The 5,901-nt window shown below is 47.5% G+C and overlaps 1 non-coding gene across 1 annotated transcript; it reads left to right on the top strand.

Annotated features, from left to right (window-relative positions):
* Positions 1-1,210: 1,210 nt before the first annotated feature.
* Positions 1,211-1,283, top strand: TRNAL-CAA (transfer RNA leucine (anticodon CAA)). Its single transcript has one exon. It is a non-coding gene; the product is annotated as a tRNA-Leu (tRNA).
* Positions 1,284-5,901: the final 4,618 nt, after the last annotated feature.

The raw sequence follows: 5,901 nt of genomic DNA, 5'->3' as shown, positions 1-5,901 counted from the left end.
CTGGGAGTGTTAGCCAGCGCCCCCACTCACAGACCTTGGCGGCGGACGTGGAACGTCTTTTTTGCCGCAGGCGTCACGAGAACGTGATCTTTTCGGGTGAAGGCAACTGGTCAATAAACCCACATATGCTACCTGAAGGCATCAATGTTGCCGGATTCGATACCCTCGTTATGTAATAAACGAGAAGAAAGGGGGTTAACCGAGGGACCCGATAATTATTCTCCCAGGGTTCTGCTAGTACACATAAATACCCAAGAAAGTGGATGGTGAAACGCCGCCGCGGTAGCTCAATTGGTAGAGCATCGCACGCGACATGCGAAGGTTGTGGGTTCGGTTCCCACCTGCGGCAAGTTGTTTTTTCATCCACTTTAATTTCCATTAATTTATCATTACTTTATTTCATTTATTAAGCACATGCAATTTCCACTATGTTGTACTTGGTGTCAGTGTTTGTTGGCTTCTCATTATATGACTAATAATTATCGGGTCCCTCGGTTAACCCCCTTTCTTCTCGTTTATTACATAACGAGGGTATCGAATCCGGCAACATTGATGCCTTCAGGTAGCATATGTGGGTTTATTGACCAGTTGCCTTCACCCGAAAAGATCACGTTCTCGTGACGCCTGCGGCAAAAAAGACGTTCCACGTCCGCCGCCAAGGTCTGTGAGTGGGGGCGCTGGCTAACACTCCCAGGGTTCTGCTAGTACACATAAATACCCAAGAAAGTGGATGGTGAAACGCCGCCGCGGTAGCTCAATTGGTAGAGCATCGCACGCGACATGCGAAGGTTGTGGGTTCGGTTCCCACCTGCGGCAAGTTGTTTTTTCATCCACTTTAATTTCCATTAATTTATCATTACTTTATTTCATTTATTAAGCACATGCAATTTCCACTATGTTGTACTTGGTGTCAGTGTTTGTTGGCTTCTCATTATATGACTAATAATTATCGGGTCCCTCGGTTAACCCCCTTTCTTCTCGTTTATTACATAACGAGGGTATCGAATCCGGCAACATTGATGCCTTCAGGTAGCATATGTGGGTTTATTGACCAGTTGCCTTCGCCCGAAAAGATCACGTTCTCGTGACGCCTGCGGCAAAAAAGACGTTCCACGTCCGCCGCCAAGGTCTGTGAGTGGGGGCGCTGGCTAACACTCCCAGGGTTCTGCTAGTACACATAAATACCCAAGAAAGTGGATGGTGAAACGCCGCCGCGGTAGCTCAATTGGTAGAGCATCGCACGCAACATGCGAAGGTTGTGGGTTCGGTTCCCACCTACGGCAAGTTGTTTTTTCATCCACTTTAATTTCCATTAATTTATCATTACTTTATTTCATTTATTAAGCACATGCAATTTCCACTATGTTGTACTTGGTGTCAGTGTTTGTTGGCTTCTCATTATATGACTAATAATTATCGGGTCCCTCGGTTAACCCCCTTTCTTCTCGTTTATATATATATATATATATATATATGTCACACGCCTTGTTATCACTGAGCAGAAGCCGGCCACATCTACCGCCAATGCCCTTGCCGCGGGATGGGACTGCGTGGGTTCGCCATCAATGCACCGCGCCCACAGCAAATTGAACACCCACGTGACATCGCCGACTGTCTCGCTGCCACAGAGTGCAGCCCTCCACGACCTTCCCGTTCGCCGTCACCAGACTGCTATCTTTTGCCGCAGTGCCATCCATACACTGGCCCAGCCCCGGGTGGGTCCCTCAGCCCATATCCGGAAGACTAAAAACAGCAACTGATGGAGGTGCGGCTGCTGTTGGTCGAACTGCCGAAGATTCTCCACCGCCTACGAAGATGACGAAAAGACGATCTGGACGGTATATCAAGGAGACGTCGCCATGCCTACGAAGCCATAAAGCCAAGAATACACAAACAAAAGACAACTTGACGACGCGACGTTCCAGCTCCAGTTCAACATGACGCAGCCATGATCCGACGCCAAGACCTAGCTGCAACGCAAGACAAAGAACCACCGGTCTCGACGCGCTTCTCACGGCCTATAAGTCACGGCCTTAGTGGACATAGGAGCCGACTACTTCGTCATAAACGGACCTTTCACCACCATGTTGAAGAAACTAAAGACTGCATGGGAGGGCACTCAAATTCGGATAGGTGCAGGACACGTAATAACGCCGACTGGAATATGCAACGCAAGAATTACAGTTCAAGACCGGACCTACCCTGCCACCTTCGTTATCCCCCAACATTGTTCACGAGACGTCTTTCTCGGCATGCCCTTCCTAAACCAATAAGGCGCCGTCATTGACCTGAAGTCGAAGTCGATTAGGCTGTCGGAAGATCAAGCGATGCCACCTGAGTGCTGTCGTAGTCACCACGCCTTGAGTGTGTTCGAAGATGAAGTCAGCATCCCACTCCGCACCAGCATTATCATTTCCGTTGGCACCAAAACAACTGCAGACGTGCAAAGCGCCATCGAGGTTGACCAACTTGCACTACTCGACCGTGAAATTTGTGTCGCAAGAGGGAACGACTTGAATGCACGGAGGAGAAACGAAAATGTTGCAGACCAACTTCAGCCAGGAACTCAGTCACATCAACAAGGGCAAGATTATTGCATATATCGAAGAAATTCTAGAAAACAGCTATGAGTTGGTCCTCTGGGATTCAGGCACATCTACCCTGACGACCGTAGTTCCTGAACCAGGCTTCGACAAAAATCCAAGTATCCCCGTGGTTAAGCAGCAATAGCTAAGAAGTCTGCTTCGACATTACAAAGACTGCCTTTCGACGTCATCAAGGATTCGTGAACCACCAATCGCCAAGCATCGCATAGCACGAAACGAGTGCGCTCAACCACTGCTCCAGAGTCCTTACTGAGTGCCGACTCGAGAACGTAAAGCTATAAGACAACAAGTCGACGAAATGCTGCGCGACATGATCGAGCCGTCTAAGAGCCCGTTGGCCACTTCTGTTGTCATAGTGAAAAAAAAAAGCACGGAAGCCTATGTTTTTGCGTGAAGTATCGTCGAGTGAAGATCACAAAATAGAACGTATACCTCCTCGCACAGATAGACGGCACGTTCGATCGGCTGTACAACGCTAATTATTTCTCATCGATGAATCACAAGTCTGGCTACTGGCAAATAGAACTTGACGAGAGAGATCGCGAAAAGATCCCTTTCACCACGCCAGATGGCTTCTAGGCGTTCAAGTTCATGCTATTCGGACTGTGCTCAGCGCCTGCATTGATGCAGCGCGTCATGGACATGGTGTTAGCAGGATTGAAGTCGCAGACCAATCTTGTTTACTTGGATGGCGTCGTCGTCATCGCCGGAAAATTGGACTGTCACCTTCGGTGGCTTGCGACAGTACTACAGGCCATCAAGTCATCAGGGTTCACCCTGAAGCCGGAAAAGTGCCGCTTCGCGTACGATGACCTTCTGTTCCTAGGCCACGTCATCCGCAAATATGGAGTACGCCCCGACCCACAGAAGACAGCCACCATGGCAACGTGCCAGAAGCCCATTGACGAGAAGGTAGGGCGTAGATTCCTTGGCATGTGTGCCTACAACAGACGCTTTGTCAAGAACTTTTCACGCGTCGCTGAGCCGTTGACAAATCTAAATAAATGTGATGTCGAGTTCAAAGGGGAGACCCCGAAGGCGGAGTCATTTGAAAAACTCAAACAACGCATGCAGTCGAAACCGCTACTTTCGCACTTCCATGACTACGCCTATACAGAAATCCATACTGACGTCAGTAGCCTAGGCTACGATGCTGTTCTAGTCCAGAGGAAAAACTGACTGAACGGGTGATACCTTACGCTAGCCATCATCATCAGCATAATCATTATCAAGCTGGTTACGCCCACTACAGAGCAAAGGCCTCTCTTATACTTCTGCAACTAACCCAGTTATATACAAATTGTGGCCATGTTGTCCCTGCAAACTTAATCTCCTCCGCCCACCTAACTTTCTGCCGCCCCCGGCTACGCTTCCCTTCCCTTGGAATCCACTCTGTAACCATTAATGTCCATTGGTTATCTTCCCTCCTCATTACATGTCCTACCCAAGCCCATATCTTTTGGTTGATTTCAACTAAGATGTCATTAACTCGCGTTTGTTCCCTCACCCAATCTGCTCTTTTCTTATCCCTTAACGTTATACCCATCGTTTTTCCTTCCGTAGCTCGTTGTGTCGTCATAAATTTAAGGAGAACCTTTTTCGTAAGCCTCCAGGTTTCTGCCCCCTACGTGAGTACTGCTAAGCCACAGCTATTATGCACTTTTCTCTTGAGGGATAATGGCAAACTGCTGTTCATGATCTGAGAATACTTGCTAAACGCACCACAGCACATTCTTATTCTGCTGATTATATCCGTCTCATGATCCGGCTCCGAGGTCTTTACCTCTCCTAAGTAGATGTATTCCCTTACCACTTCCCGTGTCCCGCTACCTATCGTAAACGGCTGTTATCTTCCGAGACTTTTAAACATTACTGTAGTTTTCTGCATATTATTTTTAGACCCATCCTTCTGCTTTACCTCTTCTGGTCAGTGAGCATGCATTTCAATTGGTCTCCTGAGCTACTAAGCCAGAGATTATCATCAGCGAAGCGCAAGTTACTAAGGTATTTCCCATTAACTCTTATCCCCAATTCTTCCCAATCCAGGCCTCTGCATACCTCCTGTAAACACGCTGTGAATAGCATTGCAGAGATGGTATCTCCCTTCCTGACGGCTTTCTTTATTGGGATTTTGTTGCTTCCTTTATGGAGGACTACGGTGGCTGTGGAGTGGCTATAGATATCTTTCAGTATTTTTACATACGGCTCCTCTACACCGTGATTTTGTAATGCCTCCATGACTGCTGAGGTTTCCACAGAGTCAAATGCTTTCTCGTAATCAATAAAAGCTATATATAAGGGTTGGTTGTATTCCACACATTTCTCTCTCACGTGATTGATATTGTGAATATGGTCTATTGCTGAGTAGCCTTTACGCAATCCTACCTGCCCCCTTGCTTGACAAAAGTCTAACGTCTTCCTTATTCTATTTGCAATTACCTTAGTAAATAGTCTGCAGGCAAGGACAATAAGCTGATCGGTCTATAATTTTTTAAGTCTTTGGCGTCCCCTTTATTATGGATTAGGATTATGTTAGCGTTATTTCAAGATTCCGGTACGCTCGAAGTCATGAGGCATTGCGTATACAAGGTGGCCAGTTTTTCCAAAGCGATCTTCCCATCATCCTTCAACAAATCTGCTGCTACCTGTTCCTCCCCAGCTACCTTCCCCCTTTGCATAGCTCCCAAGGCTTTTTTACTTCTTCCGGCGTTACTTGTGGGTTCCTCTAGACTATTCTAGACTAGTTCCTCTACGATAGCCGGTTGCTGTGAATTACGGAAGACAGTATTCTACGACCGACAAAGAATGCCTCGCCATCGTTTCGGCTACAGCATGATTTCTCCCTTTCCTATATGGCTCGCCAATCAAAGTTGACAGCGACCATCACGGGTTGTGTTGGCTGGCGAATGTAAACCATCCTCGAGGACGTATGGCGCGGTGGAGTCTCACACTGCAAGAATAGGTCTTCACTGTAACCTTAAAGTCCGTACGAAAACACATTGATATCTACTGCCTATCACGCGCCTCCATTGCCCCGCCGCCGCAAGATGACGAGCATGACAACCTCTTCCTTGGAATAACAAGTGCGGAAGACTTCGCTGAACAGCCATAAGCAGACCCGGAGCAAAAAAACCTGGTCGATAATTTGGAAGTGCACACCGACATTGTCGCTAGGGCATTTAGGCGAGGATTGTGTTCGTTCTCGCTGTAAAACAATGTACTAGTAAATAAGAACTTCTCACTAGTCCGCACTCAGTTCTCGCCTTCTCGTTGTTCCCTCAACGCAGCGTTCAGT

This window comes from Dermacentor albipictus, chromosome 8, assembly GCF_038994185.2.
Source record: "Dermacentor albipictus isolate Rhodes 1998 colony chromosome 8, USDA_Dalb.pri_finalv2, whole genome shotgun sequence".
Classification (NCBI taxonomy): domain Eukaryota; kingdom Metazoa; phylum Arthropoda; class Arachnida; order Ixodida; family Ixodidae; genus Dermacentor; species Dermacentor albipictus.
The sequence above is the reverse complement of the archived record's forward strand: the minus strand, read 5'-3'. Positions and strand labels throughout refer to the sequence as shown.